The sequence below is a fragment of the Schistocerca serialis genome, chromosome 1, assembly GCF_023864345.2.
Source record: "Schistocerca serialis cubense isolate TAMUIC-IGC-003099 chromosome 1, iqSchSeri2.2, whole genome shotgun sequence".
NCBI classification, from domain to species: Eukaryota; Metazoa; Arthropoda; class Insecta; order Orthoptera; family Acrididae; genus Schistocerca; species Schistocerca serialis.
This window is the reverse complement of record NC_064638.1, coordinates 533,288,056-533,300,826: the sequence shown is the minus strand read 5'-3', so window position 1 is coordinate 533,300,826 and position 12,771 is coordinate 533,288,056.

Here is a 12,771-nt window from a genome sequence, read left to right as displayed (position 1 = left end):
ATTAAGAACATTAACGCATTTAATCTATGTGAGCGTGGAAGTAGCTGCCAATGGCTAACTGATGAAACAAATAAAAAAAATTTTTTTTTCAAATAATTGGAAATTTTATTGCTAAAAGTCTTTTGTTTTTTTTTCAAACAGATTTAAAATTATAATCAGAAAGCATCCTGTAATATCAAGTTACAATTTACTCAGAGGCAGAAATAACCATTTTTTTAAAAATATAGTATGAGCTTTCGGGCTGGGAACCTTGCCGCTCCCTTTTAACACGGCCGTAGTCACGACCGCTCACAACAACCTCTGAAAGACTACACTGGTGCAAATCTGCTTTAAACTAAATCTGCTTTAAACTAAAAATTTTAACAACTCACACAAACACATAAACTATGCACCCCTTAAGAGGGATGGAAATGGTACAAAACAATGACATTAAAAATTATTTGCCACCGAAAGTGCAACTTGTTTTTAAAAGAACTCTTACGGTGGAAGGGTGGCAACTTTATATACTAAGAAGACCATTAAATAAAATCCATGAAATGCAGTTTTACATAAAATGTACCAACATGCTCTGCATTACACATATACTAACTACCAAGATAGGCAAGATAAAAACATATTTCAGGAATTCGGCCTTTACACCTTAATCAATAAATTCGTTAACACCGAATCCGACATACATGACAGAGGCAGCTATTAACGTATGGCAGATTGACAGGTGAATTACTGAACAACCCGAATCGCAGATTTCTCTAAACCGCCCTAACTCCACAAGGGAAAACGGGCCACCGAATTCGTAAATAACCACCTTTCCGCGGGTGGGCAAACGGAGAAGAATGGTGGGACGACCCCAAAATAAAGCGGCTGGTGACTTCACCAAGAAAACAAGTAGAATTTAGCAAGAAACTGCGATTTCTGGCGGAGACCTGGCGCAGCATCCCCCACGCCCTCCCGAACCGTCCGCTGCCAGCAGGAAGGCGCGCCGATCTCCCGTCTCACGGCGTCGCAGTTCGCCCCGGCCAGCCCGATGTCGTGGTTTGACTCCTGTTGCTCTCATGTCGACCGCGAAGCCACTACCCCTTTCTATACGGCGCGGCCCACTGGACTCACGTGGGGACCTCACATGCGCCGACGCTCAAGGTGGACCAGTCATCTTGTGTCTCCGTGCGCGACCGACCAACCGACCGATCGAACTGCCAATGACCGTTGTCCAAGCAACTCGAGCAGACTGGCGGCCTAACGCGCAGACTCAGATGCAGGATCACCGCCCAGACCGGGCGACCACTAGCTGAGTTCTGTTACTAGCGGAGTGGTAAGACTCTAATTTTCTGGCTTTAAAGTTTGATCCAAACGACAGACATACTAGCACTCCGACGACAGACGAACACTCACTGCCGCACAAACGCGAACGAGAGACAGACCAGCAACTGGTGACGCGAGACTGTCCCAGCCTCACTCGGAATGGCCAACTGCCGAGCTGATAGCGCCCCTTCAATGCACGTGAACAGGCAACCTTTCCGCTTTCCCACCAGAGGGAGACACCAAAGCTGCGATTGCCACAGCGGCGCCACCGCCAGAAACGGGGAGCATCTGCTTCACAGGACAGGCTGCGGCGCGCTCTTCAAAACAGCAATTTTTACTACGGCTCACATACATACTCACTAACATTCCGTGCTGATGGAACATGCGTCTACAGAATTTAATTATGACATGAAATTTCAACTGGATCATTGGGTAGCGTTCACCAACGGCAACCAACACTGACATCAAACATACACAGTCTCATCTAATGCGTTCCGCTCAGCCTCCTCGAGGGAGTGCGAGAAACATTTAGTGAAATAAGACATGAGAGTGTCCGTGTAACACCGTCACTGGCAGTAGCTCTATGGAGCGACTCCATTCAGTCGTTCCACATTTTTGTACTTTCATCTTTCATCGATCAACTCAAGTATTTGTTCTGTCACCCACGGTTGCTTCTTGGTTTCCTTCTTTGTGGCTGTGTTTGGTTTCCAGCTTCTGTGACCGCCCTTTTTAGGGATGTTGATTCCCCTTCAACTATAATGCCTACTGGACTATTCTTTGTTGCTGTATGTACAGCCTTAGAGTACGTCAACCGTATCTCGTTATTCCTTAGTACTTCCGTATCCCACTTCTTTGCATACTGATTCGTCTTGACTAATCCCTTAAACTTCAGCCTATTCTTCATCACTACTACATTGTGATCTGAGTACTCCTGGGTACGCCTCACAATCCAGAATCTGGTTTCGGTATCTCTGTCTGATCATGATGTAATCTAACGGAAATGTTCCCGTATCACCCGGCCTTTTCCATGTATGCCTCCTCCTCTGGTGATTCTTGAACAGCTGTTACTAGCTGAAATTTACTACAGAACTCAGTCTTTCTCCTCTCTCGTTCCTTGTTCCAAGCCCACATTCTTCTGTAACCTTTTCTTCTACTCCTTGCCCTACAACAGCATTCCAGTCCCTCGTGAATATTAGATTTTCATCTCCCTTTGCATATTGTATTACCCATTCAATATCCTCAAATACTTTCTCTAACTTCATCTCCAGCTTGCAGTGTCGGCAGGTATAACTGAACTATTGTTGTCTGTGTTGGTTTGCAATCGATTCTGACAAGAGTAACCCTATCACTGAACTGTTCACAGTAAGATACTCTCTGCCCTAATTTCCTACTCATAACGATTCCCCCTCCTGTTATATCATTTTCTAATGCTGTTGATATTATCCTAAACTCATCTGACCAGAAGCCCTTGCCTGCTTTCCATTTCACTTCACTGATCCCTACCATATCTAGGTTGAGCCTTTGCATATCCCTTTTCAGATTTTCTGGATTCCCTACCACATTCAAGGGTCTGACATATCACGCCCCGAACCTCATGCTTTCGTTGATGATGGTCACCTTCCCCTTGGCAGTCCCCTCCCGGAGATCCGTATGGGGTGATTATTCCGGAATCTTTTGGCAGTGGAGAGCCTACCATGACACTTTTTCAATAACAGGTCACATGTCCTATGGATACGCATTATGTGTCTTTAATGCAGTGGTTTCTATTGCCTTCTGCATCCTCATGATCATTGCTGATTCTTCCGCCTTTAGGGCAGTTTCCCACCCAAAGGGCAAGAGAGTGCCCTGAATCTCCGTTTGCTCTTCTGGCCTCTTTGACAAGGCCGTTCGCAGAATTAGGGTGACTTCTTATGCCAGAAGTCTTCGACCGACAAAGCTGATTGTTAATGAAAATTTAAGCGGGGGTGGGATACAAATCCGGGACCGAGGACGTTTTGATTATGAAACAAAGACGCTGCCCTTTTTTTGTTTTGAAAGGTACGTTCCCGGTGTCCAAAGGGAGGGGCGGGAGTAAAGTGGGCTGGGTTCGGCACCCGCGGCCTGGTCACCATGTCCCGTTCCCACGCTGCAGCAACCAAATTAAAGTGTAGGGATCAAGGAGTAGAGGTACAATTGAAACGTCTCAACAGAGCCGTTCCATAAGAATTTCCTACTAACTAAAGCAATTATGGATTATGTGAGCCACAGTGTAACTGTGGTTGAGCGTATGAACCTCCCCAAAAGGCTTGAGTAGGTGGAATGACGGCAAAAAAAAAAAAAAAAAAAAAAAAAAAAAAAAATTTCGTGCTACAAAACCAAGTATTTAGCAAAAGGTCATACGTGTTTGATCTTATCATGTCACTTATTACGGTCCACATTTCCACATATACACCTATTCCTTTCTCCGAACCGTCTTGTGTGTGTATGTGAACAAAGGAGTGTTTGAATGTCTCTTCTATCTTTTTGTGGTGGAAATTGAGTTGGTCGTCGTCTGCTGGAGCGAGAGCTGTGTGCTCGCTGCTTGGAGGGGAGAGTAGGATGACACACTCAGGAACCTTGTACCGGGGCAGAGAGGTCTAGTCTCTTTGGAGGTGGTATGTTTGTCTGTCAGGTTGATGACGGAAGCTCTCTCAGGTTTCCGTTATCCCTGATCGCCGATGAAACCTTTGTGGAGAGGAAGGAGGTCCGCTGCTCGTTACTGGGTGGGTTATGTTTCTCCGCTAGGAACTTCCGAAATTTGCGTTTTGTCCATTGTAAATAGCCTGAAATATTTAATCTTCATACATCCATATTTAAACTGCACGATGGTGGGACATCAGCTGGTACAATTTTTATTAGAAATGAAACTTCTTCAGCTGAACTTAAGATTTCATATTTATTTGGTTTCTAGTTTCGACGTTGCGTCAACGCCATATTCAGGCCCGTAACTAGCCCGCCATCCATGTGGAGCACGTATTGGTCTCACCGCGGACTTCTAGTACACAGCCACACATAATTGATATCATCAAATTGAACGGGCCTGAAGATGGCGTTGACGCAACGTCGAAACTAGTATCCAAATAAATATGAAATCTTAAGTACAGCTGGAGGAGTTTCGTTTTTAATGAAAATATAATATTTAAGTTCAGTTCACCTGAAAAGCTATGGGACTTGGTTCAAATGGTTCTGAGCACTATGGGACTTAGCATCGGTGGTCATCAGTCCCCTAGGACTTAGAACTACTTAAACCTAACTAACCTAAGGACATCAGACACATCTATGCCCGAGGCAGGATTCGAACCTGCGACCGTAGTGGTCACGCGCTTCCGACTGAAGCCCCTAGGACCGCACGGCCACACCGGCCGGCGCTATGGGACTCCCAGTGCCTTTGCGCTAAGAGGTAGCAGTAATGGCTGACGGTTATGGAGACTGTGTGGAATTGACTGGGTGGTTTTTTGAGTTAGAGGGTCTCAGGGAACCACAGAAATGGCGTTCGCCTAAAAGAGGGCTGGTAAAACACGGTAAGGTAGAAACGATCGGTATTGTAAATTGTCGTAGCTGTTTGGAAAAGAACTAGAGCTCCAAGCCCTAATAGAAAGCACTGAAGCTCAAATAGTTATAGTATAGAAAGCTGGCTAACGCCGGGTATAAGTTCAGCCGCAATTTTTCAAACGATCTGAAAGTGTTCAGAAATGTTAGATTATATACAGTTGGTGGTGGAGTATTTATTACTGTCAGAAGTAGTTTGCCTTGTAGTGAAATTGAAGCAGATAGTTCCTGCAAAATAATATGGGCAGAGGTTATACCGGACAATCGGACTACACTATTAATTGGATCATTTTACCTACCCCGACTCAGAAGGTATAGTTGCTGAATAGTTCAAAGAAAACTTGAGTCTCATTTCAAATAGGTACCCCACTCACACAATTATACTCTGTGGTCACTTCAATCTTACCTCGATATAGTGGAAAAATTATACGTTTAAAGTCGTCGGCAGGCGTAAAATGTCATCCGAAATAGTATTGGATGCTTTCTCAGTAAATTATTTTTAACAGTTGGTTCATGAGCCCACTCGAAGTTTAAATGGTTGCGAAAGCATACTTGACGTCTTAGCAACAAATAATCCTGAACAAATAGTGAATATCGTGACGAATACAGGGATTAGCGACCACAAGGCTGTTGCTGTTAGGCTGAATACCGTAACACTACAATCATCAAAAAGGAACGCAAAGTCGAAAGCTGATAAAAATGCTCTTAACACCTTTTTAAGACACAGTCTTCATTCCTTCTGATCCGATCATGTCGTCGTAGGAAAGTTGTGGAATGATTCCAAAGAGATAGTATCGACAGCAGTTGAGGGATATGTACCACATGAATTAATAAGTGGTACACAAAACACTGTTACAGAAGCAGCCAAATTTAAAACAAAGCAAAATCCCCAAGACCGGCAAAGTTTTGCAGAAACTCTAAATACAGCGCATACTTCAATGCGAGATGCTTTTAATAATTTCCACAGCGGAATTCTGTCACGAAATCTGGCAAAAGACCCACAGAGAATCTGGTCATACATAAAACAAACAAGTGGCAAGACGAAGTCAATGCCGTATCTGAGTGATAACAACGGTGAAGTCACTAATAACAGTGCCACTAAAGCAGAGTTATTAAACACGGTTTTCCAAAACTCATTCATCAAAGAATAAGAAGAAAATATTCGTGACTTCTACGAGGGCAGTTCGATAAGTAATGCAACACATTTTTTTTCTGAAACAGGGGTTGTGTTATTCAGCGTTGAAATACACCAGGTTATTCCCCAATCTTTTAGCAACACAACACTATTTTTCAACGTAATCTCCATTCAATGCTACGGCCTTACGCCACCTTGAAATGAGGGCCTGTATGCCTGCACGGTACCATTCCACTGGTCGGTGTCGGACCCAACGTCGTACTGCATCAATAACTTCTTCATCATCCGCGTAGTGCCTCCCACGGATTGCGTCCTTCATTGGGCCAAACATATGGAAATCCGACGGTGCGAGATCGGGGCTGTAGGGTGCATGAGGAAGAACAGTCCACTGAAGTTTTGTGAGCTCCCCTCGGGTGCGAAGACTTGTGTGAGGTCTTGCGTTCTCATGAAGAAGGAGAAGTTCGTTCAGATTTTTGTGCCAACGAACACGCTGAAGTCGTTTCTTCAATTTCTGAAGAGTAGCACAATACACTTCAGAGTTGATCGTTTGACCATGGGGAAGGACATCGAACAGAATAACCCCTTCAGCGTTCCAGAAGACTGTAACCATGACTTTACCGGCTGAGGGTATGGCTTTAAACTTTTTCTTGGTAGGGGAGTGGGTGTGTCGCCACTCCATTGATTGCCGTTTTGTTTCAGGTTCGAAGCGATGAACCCATGTTTCATCGCCTGTAACAATCTTTGACAAGAAATTGTCACCCTCAGCCACATGACGAGCAAGCAATTCCGCACAGATGGTTCTCCTTTGCTCTTTATGGTGTTCGGTTAGACAACGAGGGACCCAGCGGCAACAAACCTTTGAATATCCCAACTGGTGAACAATTGTGACAGCACTACCAACAGAGATGTCAAGTCGAGCACTGAGTTGTTTGATGGTGATCCGTCGATCATCTCGAACGAGTGTGTTCGCACGCTCCGCCATTGCAGGAGTCACAGCTGTGCACGGCCGGCCCGAACGCGGGAGATCAGACAGTCTTGCTTGACCTTGCGGCGATGATGACACACGCTTTGCCCAACGACTCACCGTGCTTTTGTCCACTGCCAGATCACCGTAGACATTCTGCAAGCGCCTATGAATATCTGAGATGCCCTGGTTTTCCGCCAAAAGGAACTCGATCACTGCCCATTGTTTGCAACGCACATCCGTTACAGACGCCATTTTAACAGCTCCGTACAGCGCTGCCACCTGTTGGAAGTCAATGAAACTAGAAGCGGGAATGTTTGAAAATATTCCACAAGAAATTTCCGGTTTTTTCAACCAAAATTGGCCGAGAAAAAAAATGTGTTGCATTTCTTATTGAACTGCCCTCGTAATCAAGAACAACTGCCAAGATGAGAAACATAGAAGTAGACATCCTAGGTGTAACAAAGCAGCTGAAATCACTTAATAAAGCCAAGGTCTCCGGTCCAGACTGAATGTAAGTCAGGTTCCTCTCAAAGTATACCGATATAATAGCTTCATATTTAGCAATTATATACAACCGCTCGCACCTAAAGACTGAAATAGTGCTCAAGTCACACCAATACCCAAAAAGGGAAGCAGGAGTAATCCGTTAAATTACAGGCCCATATCACGAACGTTGATTTGCAGTAAGGTTTTGGAACATATACCGTATTCGAACATTATGAAGTACCTCGAAGAAAACGGGCCGGCCGCGGTGGTCTCGCGGTTCTGGGCGCTCAGTCGGGAACCGCGCAACTGCTACGGTCGCAGGTTCGAATCCTGCCTCGGGCATGGATGTGTGTGATGTCCTTAGGTTAGTTAGGTTTAAGTAGTTCTAAGTTCTAGGGGACTGATGACCACAAATGTTAAGTCCCATAGTGCTCAGAGCCATTTGAACCATTTTTTGAAAACGGTTTATTGACACATAGCACGGATTCAGAATATATCGTTCTTGCAAAACACAACTAGCTCTTTATACTCAGAAAGTAATGTGTGCTATCGACAGGGGATGCCAAACTGATTCCATATTTTTAGATTTCCAGAAGGCTTTCGACAGCGTTCCTAACAAACGTCTTCTAACCAAACTACGTGCCCAAGTGCGACTGGATTCGTGAATTCGTGTCAGAAAGGTCACAGTTCGTAGTAATACACGGAACGTCATCGAGTATAACAGAAGTAATATCTGGCGTCCTCCAAGGAAGATCAAATGGCTCTGAGCACCATGGGACTTAACAGCTGTGGTCATCAGTCCCCTAGAACTTAGAACTACTTTAACCTAACTAACCTAAGGACATCACACACATCCATGCCAGAGGCAGGATTCGAACCTGCGACCGTAGCGGTCGTGCGGTTCCAGACTGTAGCGCCTAGAACCGCTCGGCCACACCGGCCGGCGATTACAATTACCAATAACCTAAATTGGAACGGTCACATAGATAATGCTATGGTTAAAGCAAACCAAAGACTGCGATTCATTGACAGAACACTTAGAAGGTGTAACATGTCTACTAAAGAGATGCTTACACCACGCTTGTCCGCCCTGTTCTGGAGTATTTCTGTGCGATGACTGACGGATGACATCGAAGAAGTAGAATGAAGGGCAGCTCGTTGTGTATTATCGCAAAATAGAGGAGATAGTGGAGTGGCAATCTCTAAAACAAAGGCGTTTTTCGTTGCGACAGTATGCTCTCATGAAATTTCGATCACCATTTTTCTCCTCTGGTTGCGAAAACATTCTGTTGGCACCCACCTACGTAGGGGGAAATGGTCATTTTGCAAAAACAGACATAATGTCTGCTGGGATACCGCAATCACTTTTTAAGCAATGTTACTTATAATCCATCTTGATTGCAAAATATTTATTCATTTGACCGGTTTCAGTTCCTCTAGAACCATCTTCAGATCTGGAATGACAATTATACTAATTTATTATTTCACAAATGCAAGCCTATTTCGTCCCATCTGATCAACATCAAATGTACCAGAACGTACCGGCAAATTTCGGTTGCAGGAGTAACCCGTCCACACTCAGCATCCTTCACATCTGCGTCACATTAAATTGGTTGGCAGAATGTACGTCATTTATATTAATTATAAAACTCTTACCGACAGGTGGCGTCTGGTACATTTGTTACATTACATATGCACCTACCGTATTAAGTAGATTTTTCTAATTTGCTTTTACCCCTAAAAATACTTAGATAAGATCTATAGTTGTCAAGGGTAAAATCTGTTCTTGCCAAAATTAAACTACATAGTAATATTATTGCTCTTGTACGATAGAAAACAAAGGGCGATATCTATATCCATGGCGCTGGTGTAGACTTGTTTTCCTCCATGGTCTGCTTCCGTGGTTCCCGCTATTTCGGTGTTGTGCCGCGAGCCGTTCAGTCGTCTGATGTCGATCGCCGTGGGTAAGACGGCCGTGCAGGAGGACCCCGTCAACGACGCTAGGCGCTGTACGCGTCTTCGAGTTGTTTCCCCGTTCTCTCATACTTCGGCTTGGACTTCTACACGCAACAGTAATCATTTCAGTAAGTCGCCATAAATACTAAAATAGACATTATGATTGAACTCGCTTTGCTCGTTGAGGATTAAATCCGGGTCTTTCTTTTTGAGGTTATGTATTTCAACTTCTAAAACGTTAAGAAACTGTCCCTTAGGAGCTCTATGTAGGATTTCTAGGTTATGTTCAATGTTCGTGACTGAATGCTTTAAGGCAGCCATATGCACCCCAAACGCTGTTTTGTTTTGGGTATAGGTGTGCTCCCTGAATCTAGTTTCAAAGTTCCTACCAGTCTGCCATATGTGTTGTTTACAGCAGTCATCACATTTGATCTTATATACATCTCAATCCTGAAATTTATTCCTACTATTACATATTTCGTGCCGGAACTTCAGTTTTATCGTATTAATTGTTCGGAACCCTATTTTGACATCGGATTTACGAAAGCAACTTTCAATCCTATCTGTAATTCTTCCACTTTAAGTGAGAGCCACGTGTTTTTTCTTGTTTCTCTTAACTGCGACTTGACTTACTTCTATTTGTTTCATTTGCCTCTTCTTTACCTTATTATAAATATTCATCACCTCCTTACCAAGTGTTTTAAACCAAGTGGCCGTAGCGAACGCATATACGAATGAGGGAAGTTGATCTATATTACTTGTTTGCTACACCTGGATACGATCTGACTTCATACATCATGATGAAATGGTGGGCAGTTGTTAACGCTCTTGCTTGTGTGCTCTAGTGAAGGAGTAGCGGTAAGCCTTACCTGCATTCTAAGAAATAGGGTGCCGATTTAAACGACTGCAGTAAAAGCGTACGGCGACTGATAGCTGAGGGTATCTTTTTCCTGCGGAACCTGGGTTACATTTGCGGACTGTTGAGTTCCGCGGTCTCATTATGCAGACGCGTTGGGTGGCGCCGGTCGGTCGGCGGCTGCGTGCAGGCAGACTGACTAGCGCCGAGAAGTCGCCACTGCAATGGGCAGCGCATTGAAGACCGACAACAAAGCAGATGATGAGCCCTTGTTAGGCAGGGTGTCGATGAGGCGAGTGTGAGTTTTCTGCGAATTTCAGTGAGACAACTCACTGTCGCCCAGACGTCCAGACTCTGTTACAAATCATATTTGTGAAGACACGAGGCTTTTAGCGAGTTTATGGCTGTTCTTTCGGAGGTTTGGAATGGAAGCAACAGGGGAGATATACATCTTTTAATGGAGGGCTGTGGTTCCATCCAGGGCATGTTGTTAAAAAAGACACCGCGTAAACACGTAGGAAAAAGACTGCAAAGCTGAGTCTTTTTCCCTTTTCTCTCCATTAACTTTAAAGAGTCTGATTGGTCAGATGTGTGTATGCAGAGCAAGGGGCATTCCCCCATCTTTGAATGTTAGGCTCCAGCTCGTAACTGGCATGTGCTAAACTGGGAGAAGTCTACGATGTACATGTGCTTTGCTACCGAACTGGCGAGGACAGCAGAGAGAAAGAGAAGGGACACTCTTGTACTGGCGCTTCGCTAGTGAAGAACGGCGGGTCTAAATGGTGAGACTTGTGTCCCTTGCTAGTGTGACACTTAGAGCCTGTGCCAGTCATCTTCTGAACCGTCAGTGGTACTGCTTCTAGCATCACTTACACAATGAGTCATGCGTGGTTGTACTTTTTTGTCTTGAGTCGGCCGTCTAAAAACTTGACATATTCCATCACGCATAGTCGTGGGACGGAGTCAAATTGGTTTGGTAGACCAACAAACGGGTCCACCTTCACACTAGAATCAAACGGGGTTCCTGAGGCTCATAGGGAAGTTCCTGCATTCTTATTTAGCCGAACGCGAGACCACGTACTTGCATTTCTCGGACGCGCGCCATCAATAACAGATTGCTCCAGTCCATGACTTCAGTCGCCGAAAGCATCGTGGTGTGCTCCCCTAACCAGCAGAAGGGTAAAGTAATCGGTGCTGCGGCGTAAGGCTCTGATATATGTTTTTCAGTACCCTGTTCTTTGTAATCATATTTTTCTTTATGGAATAGTATAGTACAGATGTTTTACTGTGGCGCAGTTTTTGTTCCATAACCCGGATTCACGTGTAACAGGTCAGATAAAGCAATTAGTGTTCTATTTAGTGTCACGTGTTGATTCCTAGCTGATCACTTTGTCCACCATAGACCCCATATTAGTGAAAGCGTTTGTCAAATAAAAATGTTTCTGTGACATTTCTTTAGCAAATTTTTTGTCTTGTTAAGAACGAATAAATCTATTGTTATTTAGATCACAACTTCTCCCTGTGTTCTGATTAACATTACTCTTACCATTTTTATTGAAGTCTTCATTACAAAAGAAAGTAGGAAGCTTTGCACGGTTCGACGGCGAATGCATACAAGAATGCAGAGAACGGGCAGCCTCGATGCACTAAACGACGGTTCGAGATGGGAGGAGTTATACGGCCATTATAGAGTACATGAGACATAGCTCCACGGAGGAGCCATACTACGACGTCGACGTTAGTATCAGGGCAGCCCATATTGCGGAGCACACGTTCCACGAAATCGTGATCGACTCGATCGAACGTCTGGCTGATGTCAAGAACTGCCAGAGTCCATGCACACGACGAGTGTTTGCAAGAGAGATTAGGTCCCGATAGTGGCATAGGGCAGTGCAGATGTTATTGGTACCACCCAAAGAAGTTTGGTAGCCGGAAACCATGTACTGAGCTGTCCATTTAAGCCGTGCACCCAATGGCCAGGTAAAGATCTTTTGATCACTGTTGAATAACGTCAAGCGGTCGTAATCGCTTATCCATGACGTACCCCGAGGTTTGCGGATGAGAACGAGTAAACCATCATGAGAACCGTCTGGAATCGGCACAAAACGTGGCATAAGGTCCTAACAAATTTGTGTCCACACAGGCGCCTGAAGGGGACGAAATGTCCAATACCCCAGTGGGCCGGCCGAAGTGGCCGTGCGGTTAAAGGCGCTGCAGTCTGGAACCGCAAGACCGCTACGGTCGCAGGTTCGAATCCTGCCTCGGGCATGGATGTATGTGATGTCCTTAGGTTAGTTAGGTTTAACTAGTTCTAAGTTCTAGGGGACTAATGACCTCAGCAGTTGAGTCCCATATTGCTCAGAGCCATTTGAACCAATACCCCAGTGGGAGGAGGTCAGGGCCAGGCGACCTATTCGTAAAACCTACCTGGATAACGTCGTGGACCTCTTCCTCCGTGATGTTAGCAAGCAGATCCATTGTCGCATCCACGGGAACCAAGCCAAA